This window comes from Arachis hypogaea, chromosome 16 (genome assembly GCF_003086295.3).
Source record: "Arachis hypogaea cultivar Tifrunner chromosome 16, arahy.Tifrunner.gnm2.J5K5, whole genome shotgun sequence".
Classification (NCBI taxonomy): Eukaryota; Viridiplantae; Streptophyta; class Magnoliopsida; order Fabales; family Fabaceae; genus Arachis; species Arachis hypogaea.
Genome location: NC_092051.1, coordinates 24,457,914 through 24,471,372, shown reverse-complemented (window position 1 = coordinate 24,471,372; position 13,459 = coordinate 24,457,914). Strand labels below are relative to the sequence as shown.

The window sequence follows — 13,459 nt, the reverse complement described above, 5'->3', positions numbered from 1 at the left end:
ATACTCTAATCTCCATCAGTGGAACGGAGCTCAGAATGTTACTCCAAAGGCCTCCATCATATTTTATACACTTTCATTCAGTGAAATCCTCAGGAGCACCTTGGAAAGTTCGAGAAAACTGGCACAACTCTTCAAACTTATTGGTGTACTTCGCAACTGTCATCTGACCCTGCTTTAACTGCAGCAGCTCAAGCTCCTTAGTGTTTCTAACTGAATTAGAAAAATATTTTCTGTAAAACTCTGTTCGAAACACCTCCCAAGGTATCACAACACCATCTGGTCATAGGATATGCCATGTCCCCTGCCACCAGTACTGGGCTTCACCCTGTAACTGGTAGGTCACGAATTCCACCCACTATTCTTCAGGCATCGCCTGTGCTTGCAAAGCCCTCTCCATTGCCTAAAACCAATTTTCAGCCTCAGTGGCGTTCGTAGCTCCTCTGAAGGTCGAAGGATGCACCTTCAGAAAAATAGCAAGTGTCATCGGCCTGTCGTCCCCATTTCCGCCATTCCCATTGTTACCTTGATTCCCTAGGGCCGCAGTTGTAGCCTGCATAGCCACAGCCATCTTCTCCATTGCAACTATGAAGTTTGCAGGGTTGTTCGCGTTCATCTTGGGTTCCTCATTTCGATTCCTACCTCTCCCTAGACCGCAACCGCATTCGCGAGTTGACATCTGGTTCCTATTCACACCAAACAAGTGATATCAAGGTGATCAGTCTCAATATCGCAAGTCTAGTGCTTCAAACTCCCAAATGCATGCTCATGGACATTTATGCCACATATATCAGTTAGATAACCTAATTTAGTATTTATAGACACTCAGAGTATGCCCAAAAGCATAGTCAGTCCGTCCCTCAGACTCTACAGGAACGAACTACTCTGATACCATAATGTAACACCCTACCACACAGAGCTTTACGCTTAAGTCGTAAATCAGGGGTGGTGTGGTATTACAACCTCTAAAATAAAATATATACGTATAATAATTGAAGGAAGGTAATATACCAAGAGACTTGAAGAATAGGTAAAGCAAAATCGTAAAAATTAAAAGTGCAACGCTTCGGGATAACGTAACTTGTGTGCGAAGAAAACTAAAGCACACATACATATGTATATAAAAAGAGAGTAGAAGGTCAATGGTACAACTTAAGCAAGCTTCTAACTCATCCTGCGAAGTTAAGGCTAGCCGGAGAATATTTATGTACATACATATAGATATCTATAACCTAAAATACATAAAGTAACCCTAGTTCTCCATAAATCTCTATGAGGTGTAACAGTAAAGTATATATACATAAGGAGAGTCTGTACATATATAGATAACAAAATAAAACAAAATGTAAACTCCCAAAAGCCCACTTCGTTGCAGGGGACTTCAGACGCCTAGCGAGGTGCCTCTCGACCTGCATCTGAAAATCACAAATATCCGTATGGAATGAGAACCGGAGGTTCTTAACATGGTAGAGGTGCCACATACATAAGATATAAGGTCTTGAGAAAGCCAGAGACAATCCTAGAACTCTGACATTCAAATTATAAAACTTAAAGATTTAAAACCGAAACCATAAACAGGGTAGTTCTCTAAGGCTTCTTATACTTAACCAAAACTCTAATCAAAACCCTCAAGTCTCTGTCTTCCTCCAATCCTCCAAACTCTGGTAGAACCATAGAGACAAACAAACAGACAAAGCAAGCACATATAGAATATAAATACAGTAGGTAGCACTTTAGCAAGTACGCATAATAATCACTTAGGCAAGCCCAATTAATGCACAATCAAATATAATCATACAAATGCATATGATGAATGTCTATCCTACTGACCGTGAGCCACTACAAAAAAAAAGAGTTTAAAATGGCATTGACATTACGGCGGTTTTAAAGAACCGCCGTAATACCCGGTTATTATGGCATTTTTGGTTCCTGCCATAATTAACTTTGTGTTTGGTGGCGGTTCTGGTGATTATGGCGGTTTTGAACCGCCGTTTTCACACGTATATAAAACAAAAGAATTGTAACCCTAGCCTCATTAAACGAAACACACGGCGCTCTCGATCTCCCTTCTCTCTCCTTCGTCTCCTCCGTGCTCCGACAATGCCGTTCTTCCCTCTCGGGCTTCTCCTCTCTCCGCCGGTTACGATTTCTCTAGGTACCTCTCCCTCTCCGCCAGTGACTGATTTGTTTCTCTGCAGCTCCCTCTCAAGTTCTCTAGGTACCTCTCCCTCTCCGCCAGTTACTGATTTCTTCATTTTTGCTCGGGTTATGGTTTCAAAATTGTTTTTGTTGCTGATTTTTGTGGTTTTTGTTTTTGTGCAGCTCCGCAATCTGGTCGACACTGCTTGCAAAGCCAGCGAGGTTGTTTTTGTAACCTTACCCCTTCCTCTCTCTCTCTCTCTCTCTCTCTCTCTCTCTCTCTCTCTCTCTCTCTCTCTCAATGTCTTTAGTAGCTTATGCTTTATGTGATTTGCAGTTGAGGTAGTGCCAATGTCTTCTCAGATCTAGTGCCAATTTTGATTCGGAAGAAACTTTTAGGGTTTGGAAGAAATTTTTGAAAGTGTCGAGGAGCAATTTGATTGAGAAAGCTGTTGTTCAGGTGAGTGGTTACTGCCTAACTCCAATATGCATGTGTTATTGAGAAAACTGGGATGAAGTTTATTCACTGTTTTGCTACATTATTTAGGTCTTCGAAGGTACCTCTGGGATTGACAATAAGTTACAACTGTGCAATTTACTGGAGAGGTATAACTTGTTTTTATTATTGTCTACTTTAGCTTGATGTCCATGTGAAATTGAGTTTGCAAATTCATTGAGTTTACTGTCTTTGATTTTTGCTCTCTGCTGTTTACTTCTTAGATGACCCTTTCTTCTGATTGCTCATTTTTGTAAAGAAAATCTGTTGTCCTGTGTATTCCTTCTCTGCTGTCTAATTTTCTCTTTAATCCCAAAACAAAAAATAAATAGCTATACTTTTGATAAAAATAAATGAATTCGGTTTTCTATTGCAAAATGGCTCGCGAACTTTTCTTTGATAAATTGGTAACTATCACTTGCTGTGTATGAAATTCATTTTTGCATGTTTCAGGAAATCTAACTGCATCGGACTTCTTTCTTAGTTTAATATTGTAATATTTGTGTTTGGATTAGCTTTAGTTCTTTCTAAACTATTTATTAAAAATGTATAATAAAGTGTAATTAAGATATGAAAAAGGAGTTTTGATTAATTTTTCCTGCTCAATTTAACGAGTGATTGAGTTCACTAAGAAATTAGTTGCTGTATTTTAGTTATTGATCCGAAGCTAAAATACGAGTGCGAGGAGGTAAGCATATACAGTGGTACCACAAATATTACTGCCTTTCTTAGCAATTAAGTTATGGTTTATGGTTGATCCTTATTTATTGCTTAGTTATCCCAATTTCTTATATTATATATGATATTTCTAGGCATTGAAGGAGGGTGACTTGTTAATGAATTTGGGAAAACTGAAGGAAGCATTGCCCTACTATGACAAGGTCATGGATAACTTACCGTTCCAGGTAACTATTTTAATTTAAACCACATTTCTGTATTTTGTGGACAAAAAATTGCACATGAATGTTTTAAGATTAGAAAAGCTGTAGATAACTTACCCTTCCTAATATCCAGTTTATGAACTTTCAACTGTAGTGACATATACCCTAGTAGGGAAACTAGGGAAAAAAAATATTTGGATGAATATAAACATGATGAGGTTAATCATGTTTGTGCAGAGTGAGCTCCATGGTTTAGCTGCTTTGCAGTGGTCAATTTGTCAAGACTCTCTTAATAGGTATGTTCAGAAACTCTGAAATATGTAAATATTTGAATGCTGAGAATTGATTGTTAGGAATAATATTCTTGTCACTGTAGTGCACTGTACTAAAACTCAAGCTTCTATTAATATAAGACCTTGCTATCTCTTCAAAAATAATTGCATGATTTTCTTGGCATTCCCAGCACAGTCTTAAGAAAATATTTAGATTCTAAATCAAGTGTATGTGTGTGCACTACAACTGAATTAGAAAGTGAAGGTGCTTTTCATTATTGCAGTGTCTGTTTAGTGATTCTAGATTTCCAAACATATCTTGATGTATTGATAGGTCTGTTTAGTGATTCTAAATACCAATTACCTTTATTTTTTTTCCCCTTCTCTGGAAAATGTGGTTTTGATATGGTGCATGATATTTGAATAAGGTATTTTGTATGGAATCTACTTTGTTTTTCATTTTTCTTGTTTAGATAACATAGCTGGACTTAAAAACCAAAATCTTTTAAAAAGTAAAAATTCTTACATATAGTAGTATAAAACTCACATGCATAAAAATAATAAAGAATATCACACATCTTTGCACAATATAAAAGAAAAAAAATTGAGCCTGCTACAATGTATATATCTAATTTTTTTATTTAAATTTTCATTTAACCGATGTTACTTTGACGTATATTATTAGCATCTGATTTTATGATAAGAACACGAAAAGCAAAACTATCTTTTTATTCTTTACAAACATTAATATAAATGACAGAGTCATAATTGAGTATAAGAAAATACTGAGAGCAAGTATATTTACATTTGTATTATTTCTGGCTATATATGTTTTTTCATTCTGCACTTTTGGTTGGTACCAAATTTTTCTAGCATATCTAGGGTCAGTTGGGGGCAAATTGGATGCACCACCCTCATTAAATACTATAATTGGATTATATCTCTGATTTTTTTCCCTTTTCTTGCTCTTATTCTTCAACAATAAACACTGCCCGAATTTGTGATGCAATGAAATAACAACTTCATAGTTTCAAAGCCATGCCACTTGTCAGAGATTGAAAGGAACATCCCAACCCTTCCCTGCTTCCCAATTCTTATAAATGCAAGACTGTGATACTTTCTTGTTTGAATTCAATTTACAAGTTACATGTTTATTTGTTCCATTAATATTATTTATTTGACATCATCAGATTTTTTGTTTTTGCTATCTATAACCCATTTATTTAATTAGCTTCATAGCTTGTGTTCTTATTAATTTTATTTTTTAAAAATATTATGTACATATTAAAAATTAGTCATTAAATTAATTATAACTTATTTATATATAAATAATTTAATCTATTTTCCATTCCTTTCTTCTCCCACAATTCTAATCTATTTTCATGTGAAACAGGTTTTAGATTTTCTTCAATTCTTGCCACTAGCTACTTTACTTTAAAAGTTTCAAGTTTTAATATTTGCTGGAAAAGAGAAAAGAAGAAAAATTATCATTTGAAAGAGGTAATTATAAGTTTCTTATATTTTCTTTTAGAATACTATTTAAGTAAGTTTCTAATATCATTTTTAACCATGATATATATGCTTTATTGAATAAACTTCCAAAATTGTGCTGAGACATTTTAATATATGGATCTAATACATGATATATATCTCAATCTCCTTTTGTCTTTGCTTTCATAGTAAGGAAATCCTATAGCTATTTATGGATTAATTGCTGAAATTCTTTTATAATCGTTCCTCAGTTCATAGTTATATACACGTGAATATGGTTCATAAAATCTTTGCAGCAGTGATATTACTGTTGACTTTTCACTCTCATAAAATCTGGTTCATAGTCCTTGTTTCATTTCAGTCTCAGGTCATCAACATCAAACATATCCTTGCACTTAGATTTGATTAACATGCTGTAATTCTCTCATGATTCATTAATGATTTTTTTTTAACTGTTTGTTGTAATTTTAATTATTTTCAGTTAAGCAATGTATGTCTAATTTAATTTCTTGTTCAGTGTTCAACATTGAATGAAGAAAAAATATTTGAAGTTCAGGACAGCTTATCACTCTTTCCTTTAGGTTGGATACATGTAAGCTTCATTATCTTGACTGTCACTTATTCATTCTTAGCTCTGATGGTGGGTTGAACCATCAATGTTTTTCCCAATAATAGATAGTTAGATACAACTGAAGATAGTATAAGCTGTTCTTCTGTTCTTTTTTCTTTCTCCAACAAAATCACAACTTGCAACGTACAATCAGCAAATGCATGTAAGGTTTTAAATTTACCTACCTGAATGGTTGTATATTTTTTTTCTTTATAGATTAGGTTGAGAAGTGAGTGAAGTAAGGAAGCTTGCTAATGATAATGTCGTAACTGGAACTTCTTTTAGATGGATATATCCATTGTTCTTGGATGCTATTTACATTGTCAATAGGTTCTTATATATTTATTAGTTATTTATCAAAGACCTTACAACAAAACAATGGTCCCTTTAACCTCATATAACACCATTTTATTTCTTATTGATATGATCAATGACATTTCCTGGACTTTTGGATCTCTTTCTACAGTCCTCATTGTTCTTTTAGCTCCTTGCAATAATTTTTAATTATATTTAGCTAACACTTTGGACCAACACTATATATTAGTGTAGCCTCTCATCAAATCCTCTGATTTTTTAACCATGCTATATATGCTTTATTGAATAATAGGATAACTGATTTGCTATATATGCTTTTCACCATTTCAACAATGACATCAATTTTGTTGAATTTTGTCAAACAAGCAATGGAAGATACCTTTGAAAAAAGTACACATTAGTTTATTAATTTATATATTATATTACAATCAGGATAGTACACCAAAGGGTGAAGAAAATTTCTTTAGTTTCTATTATGTTTGTATAAATTTCATCTCTTTTATTGTAAGTGAATATAAATAAATAATAAAATTGTATTCATGGTGCAGAAGGCCGAGAGGGTAATTGAGCCCAAAATGTAAATCAAAAATATCTCTTTTAACCATGAAAAGATATCTTGATTTATATAATTGAGCCCAAAACGTAAATCAAAAATAGGATAATTATTGTTATTACTATAATAATAATAATAATAATAATAATAATAATAATAATAATAATAATAATTGTTGTTGTTTTGCTCTCTTTTTAGTTAGTTAGTTAATATAATACGAGTTTTATACGAATTTTTTTTATAAATTATAATTTGAGAATAATATATTTGATCTATTATCCTCAGGTAATTGTGGCGGTTTTCTGAAAACCGCCGTAATAACCAGAATGGCGCCCAGAATAACGGCGTTTCTTGGGGGCGCCATTTTTGGTAATAATGGCAGTTCTAACCGCCGTAATTCTCCAAAATAACCGCCGTTTTAACCCTGTTTTTTTGTAGTGAGCTCACGTGTCGATTAACTGCCAGAGCCCAACACACCCAGTAGCTAACCCGGATACCATCTCTCGACTGCGCATCTCTAGGAGGCATAAAATCGAGGGATTAGTGCCCTACCACCTTCTCTTGGAGGCATATACTAGGGAAAAATAAATTGGGAGATTAGTGCCCTACCATCTTCCCCTGGTGAGGCTGGGCCATACCGGTCGGGGGACTAGTGCCCTACCACCTTGCAGATAGAAAGAGAAAGAGAATGTGAAGGAAAATACGTCAGGGGATTAGTACCCTATCACCTTCCTCACATCCTACAAAAAACAATCACAAGGAATGTGAGGAAAAGAATCGAGGAATTAGCGCCCTATCGCCTTCCCCACATCCAACACATTAATATCATCATTATGTCCATTACTTCTCAAATTTGTTATTATCATTCCTTTACATTCATTCATTATTAATCAATAATTATCACTTTGTTGTAATTCATAACGCCATCATCATCTCCGCACTCCTAGATCATAATTCATTACTTTCATCATCTCATCAATTTAAGTACCCCTTTCTTTTATCACAATTCACCTTTTACAAAACTTCTTTCACCTTCAAGTTACTTTTCTTCCTAACTTCACCTCATCACTAGGTATACCACTAAGGACTAGGGGTTAAAAGAGTAAAAATAGAGGTTTAGAGGTTCGAAATTATGTTTTAAAATACAAAATTTATTTTTTTACTGAAAACAGGGGGTCACACATACGCGTGGGCTGCATTTTTTTCTGAACACGGGAGTCACGCGTACGCGTGGGCGTGTATTTTTCCTTCCGTGCGTATGCAGCACCCTGCTCGCGTACGTGAGATGTCCAACCCAAAAAGGTTGGTCGCACTGCGTGCTGTGGTCGCGTACGCAAGACATGCAGAATGTCAAAAATGTTGAATGCTGCAAAATTTTCATTTTTGTACTCCGAACTTCTGACGTACATAACTTTTTTATTTTAAAATATTTTTCATCTGTTCTTTGAACGACGTAAACTTCACGGACCCAATTTTCATATGAAATAAGTTTGAAACAATTTGGGGGTCTGGAAGCCAAGTTATGGCTTATTGAAGTTCGGAAAAAAAATCATATTTTTCACAAATCCTCAAACCTCTATTTTCATAAAAACATAACTCATACTCATATTCACACAATAATAACCTACACCAAAACATACCAAATCACAGTAGCACAGCTCCACATCCTACCACAACCAATCATACCTCAATTTTAAATAGTCTCAATTCCAAAAATTCTCCAATTAACACAACACAATCATCAACAACACATGCCCACATACAATGTTCTTATCCATTACCATCAATATCGTTATTCATCAATCTTCCTTACCAAACTAACAATCCACACCCAACATGATATTATACATCAATGAAACATCAACAATAATTCATGTTCATAATTTTCACTACATCATCAACTATCAATCATAAGCAACAATCATCAACCCATTATCATACTAATTCAACATCCTTCATAAACTTTACTAAGCATTTAACACAGACATACAATTCCAACCTATCCTATGGTTATCTAGCCTAAGTTTTCACAAAACATCACTACAACAAATATGGGCTTTAGCAACGCCAAATTTTGCAATGCCTTAAAACCGTTCTCTAAGATAGTTTTAGACAATGGTTTTTTGTAGTGTTACTGTTGAATTCAATTTTTTATTATTTTATAGCAATAAATTAAAACCGTGACTATTTTAAAGAACGGTTTATAACCGTTACTATTACCGTTCTATTAGATGGTTTTAGACAATAGTTTTTACGGTGTTGCTGATGAAGTTCAATTTTTTATTACATTATAGCAACAAAGTAAAACCGTTCTCTTTGACTATTTTAGAGAACAGTTTTATAACCATTACAACAATTATTTATCAAACAACAATTATTTATCAAACAACAATTTTATAATATTATTTAAATAATTATACAAATTAAAAGATACATATAAAAATAATTATAAATAATCATACAAATTTAAACAATTTTTTTCTATAAATACTAAATTTATAAAATACTCAAAAATAATTGTTATAAATATATAACACATATTATTTTTAGAAAAAATAAAATTAAAATAAATTTATAATAAATATTATATATTTTTATTATAAATATATAATGTAACATCTCGCATTTTTGAAAATCTAAATATGAATAAATTGTGATTTTATCTTATTAAGTTTAAACTTTATAATTTTAGAAATTATTCTATTAGAAAATAATTAAAGAGATTTAGAGATAAATTCATTTTGAATCAATTAATATTCCTAAGTAATTTCATTATAATAAAATATTTTGTATAAGTTTAGTAATTAAAAAATAAGAAAGAATTGTACAATTTAATTTAAGTAACTTTTATTATGAAAAAGTTATGACTTATTATTAATTTGAACTTCTTATTTTATATACTAATCTATTAAAAATAATTAAATTAGTTTTATTAATATTTGGAGTTAAGTTAATTAATATTCTTGTGTAATTTTTATTAATTGGTTATTTCATATAATTTGAAATTAAAGTGCTAGCAATGAAAAAAGATGAAAAGTTATATTATTTAATTTGAATAATTAATATTTTTAGGTTTAAAATTGTATTTTATAAAATGTGATTAATATATTTATTTTATAATTTAAATTAAAAATAATTATTTTAGCTCATTAATATATTGATGAATAAAATTTTATGCGTTTTGAAAGTAATCTTTACCGTATTAAAATTGAATTCTAAATTATTATTTTATCTCAAATATTTTGTAAAATTATTATATTACTCGTATATATTTTACCATAATTCTAGAATTACCAAATAAAACCCTACTTTCACAAATTCCTAAATTTGTTACCTGAATCCCTAAACACACATACAGAAAAGGAAACAGAAGGAAAGGGAAAAAGAAAGAAGAGGAAAAAAGAGACGGGGGAATTGGGGAAGAAGAAGGGAAGGAGAGGGAGAAGAGCGCGCCATCGCTGCACCCTGTCCTCCTGTCGCCGCCGTTCCGTGGAGCCGCTACCATCGTCGCGCGAATCGTAGGGTGTGGAAACAGAGAAGAGTGCACGCGAGAGAGCAGAAGTAGCCACCATCGTCGAGGACTCCATCCCCGCCGCTGAAGGTCCTGACCGTTAAGCTCGTCGTCGCCGTCGCACCTCCCATCACTGCCACCACTGAGGAGCTCGAAGAGAGAGAAAGGGTTCGCACAGAGAAAAAAACACGATGAGGGAGGAGGAGGTTGCCTCTGTTTCTGCCAAGCCATCGCTGGCGCCATTGAGCTGTGTGCTACCGTTGGCGTCTGGATCGCCACTCTGTTTCTGGTGCAACTCACCACTGTCCTGGTGAGCTTTACCCTGCGAGTTACTTTGCTGTCGCCTAATATTGATTTTAATGTTGATTTGGTATAATGTTGTTCTGATGTTGGTTTGGTAACTGGCTATTTGAAAATGCTGTTGTGATTTTATTTTGATTTTAAGATTGATTTAGTATGTAACTGGTTCTCTGGCAATGCTGCTCTGATTTTGTTTTGATTTCAATTGCCCTCATACTCAATTTCACCAAACTGGACATACACTTATCTTGAAGCAGCTTGGTCTGATCATTGGCAAAGGTCAGTTATTCATTATTATTAGAAGCTTGACATTGTGATTTAGTTCTTTTACTTTCATATTCATTGCATAGGACAATAATTTGTGCATTTTTTTTCCTTTGAATCTACTACTGCTTGTGTAATATGATGATGAGAATTTTTTTTAATGGTCGAGTATATGGCTAAATTCTTGCATAGGACAATAATTGGTTTCGATATTGTGTTTCTAATTGAAATAGCCTAATTTAAATAAGTTTGTATCCTTGAAAGGCCAGCGTGGAAGGAAGCTTGTGCTACTCTTCAAAAGCTCCTTTCAGGTACAAGTTGCAACCTCAATTTGTTCTTTTCTTTTACAAATAGGACAAGGTGATTTGTGTGGTACAATATTGGAGGAATCCGGGTAGGAAAGAAAGAAATAAATAAAAATAAAAGGAAAAGAATAAAATAGAGAAAAAAGTAATTTTTAGTTGAGCAAACAAACATTCCAATGCCTTAAAAGCTACACTGGCTTCTACTTCCATTAACACTTTCGCTGGTTTTGTTGGATGGAAATCTTCTTCTTTGTTTCCACATTCTAATGCCTTAAAGGCTACACTTTCACTCCCTTTCAACCCAAAACCACACTTCTCCGTCACTTGCTCTGCCTCTTCTTCCGATATCACATTTTTTCCTTCTTCTCATTATGCTCTTCATTTTGTTCAATTTAGCTTCTTTTTATTTTTTATTTTTCTTTCAGTTCATTTATTTTTTAAAGTGGTAATGTAGCTACTTTATCTATGTGATAATAAAGGTGACGTTGTTGGTTCCTAATAGCATTCAGTTTTAACAAATTTGTTACTTTAGATGGTGGTGCAAATTGTTATAGGGTTCTAGGAGAGGATAATTCAGGTATTTTTTTAGTCTTTGAGATGAATCAATTAATGGAGATTGTTGAAGTTGATTGATTGAAGGCATGGAGAAAGAGGGAAAAAATTTCTGTTAACAATTAACATTCATTTATATGTTTTACAGAAATGAGTAATATTGTTCAAATTTGAGAGACTGTTATAAGCATTTCTTTCTCTTAATTACTCTTTTATTTCAGATCCTCTGCTGGTGAAGGCTGCTAGAGGAGAAACTATTAGTCGGCCACCAGCATGGATGATTTTGTCTTCATGATATATTTGAGCATTGTTTGTGTATTGACATTTGACAAATCTATTTGTGGTATCAAATTATCTTCAAATCTTACATTTTGTTTGTGATTTTTTAGTTGGTATTGATGCTTATATTTGCAAGTTACTCTGAAACAACAGGGTTAAGTCGATTGTGAGGAGCATAGCTATATACTTATTAACAAATACTTTAACAAATAAAACTATATAATACTACGACTTTTCTCTTAGCTTATTATGCTATACCAGCTCAGTTCGTTGTTATTGTGAGGAGCATAGCTATATACTTATTATAGCTTATTATGCTATACTAATTAGTTTAGTGAGATTATATTATTATTAATTATTATTGATGGATAACGTGAATTAATCTCAATTTCTTTTGGGTCACTAACTCACCTGATGTGGAACTTCTTAGTTTATGCAAAGAAGTCAGGGTTGAAGTGGAAGCTATAGGCCATGTTTGGCATAAAAATCTTATGCGGTTGTTTGGATATTGCATAGAAGGAGTACACAGGTAAAACTTTTTCTGAACAAGTTGCTTGAAAATTATTACAAGTTTCTGTTCCCAATTGATGTTTCAGCTTCATGATTTATATGATCCAGACAAGTTGGTACATAACTTTGTGTTTGTCTTTTTAATGCTTAGTATCCAGGTTTTCTACCAAAAATGTTTATACAGATAAAGATCATATTTAAGATTCTTTCTAGTTCTTTATGTGGAGCAGTTGCCATTGAAACCAAGAGAGTCCACTCAAGCTGAGTTACCACACCAACTTTGATGGAGAAAATGAAGAAATTGCCACCCTTAGGTTATAGTATTATGGTATTTTAAAAAATAATGATGATATCAGTAAAAGTAGTTATGACCTAGATTAGTATTATGTTATTTTGCAATGATGATATAATGTGATTGTGGATCTTACAACGATTTTTGTAAGTCAAATTTGATGGTAAATGTTCAATTAGTTTTCTTTAGTAATTTGATTCAAATAGTTTAGGTTATTTATTGACACTAAATTTAAAAAAAAAGTTGGAACTAATTTCATTCATGAGAAAACTCTTGTAAATAATGAATTATGTTACAAAAACCATTGTCAAAAGTCACAAAAGGCAATAGTGTTAAAACCGTTGTCAAAGATAACTATAAAATGGAATGGTATTAAAACCGTTGCCAAAAAGCGACACTAATGGCAACGCTTTAAAACCGTTGGCTTTGTGAATAATAAAACTACAACAGTTTAAAACTGTTGCCTATCTAGTTATGATTTTAAACCGTTATGTCATGAAAGAGAACGGTTTTAAACCGTTGTCTATTCAGCAACGGTTCTAAACCGTTCTTTAAAAATTATTGTCAAAACCGTTGTCTATACCAGTAACTTTGGCAACGGTTTTTTTGTTACTGTTGCCTTAGGTAAAAAACTGTTGCCTTTGAGCATTAGCAACGGCCGCATATACCACAGGTCAAAAACCATTGCCAAA

General features: G+C 33.1%; 2 long non-coding RNA genes across 10 annotated transcripts; both read left to right on the top strand.

Moving 5' to 3' along the window:
- The first annotated feature begins 2,028 nt into the window (after window positions 1-2,028).
- On the top strand, window positions 2,029-7,715 carry LOC112758552 (uncharacterized). Of its 9 annotated transcripts, none has more exons than XR_003179677.3 (9): window positions 2,029-2,215; window positions 2,320-2,358; window positions 2,474-2,596; window positions 2,684-2,742; window positions 3,445-3,537; window positions 3,751-3,809; window positions 5,179-5,285; window positions 5,794-5,868; window positions 7,193-7,266. It is a non-coding gene; the product is annotated as an uncharacterized lncRNA (long non-coding RNA). The 9 variants fall into 9 exon arrangements; XR_003179676.3 differs by lacking the exon at window positions 7,193-7,266 and adding an exon at window positions 6,103-6,200; XR_011874066.1 differs by lacking the exon at window positions 7,193-7,266 and adding an exon at window positions 6,103-6,200 and having other exon boundaries at window positions 3,668-3,809.
- Window positions 7,716-10,083: 2,368 nt separating this feature from the next.
- Window positions 10,084-12,053, top strand: LOC112759087 (uncharacterized). Its single transcript, XR_011874065.1, has 4 exons — window positions 10,084-10,575; window positions 10,823-10,844; window positions 11,094-11,140; window positions 11,908-12,053. It is a non-coding gene; the product is annotated as an uncharacterized lncRNA (long non-coding RNA).
- The last annotated feature ends 1,406 nt before the right edge of the window (window positions 12,054-13,459 follow it).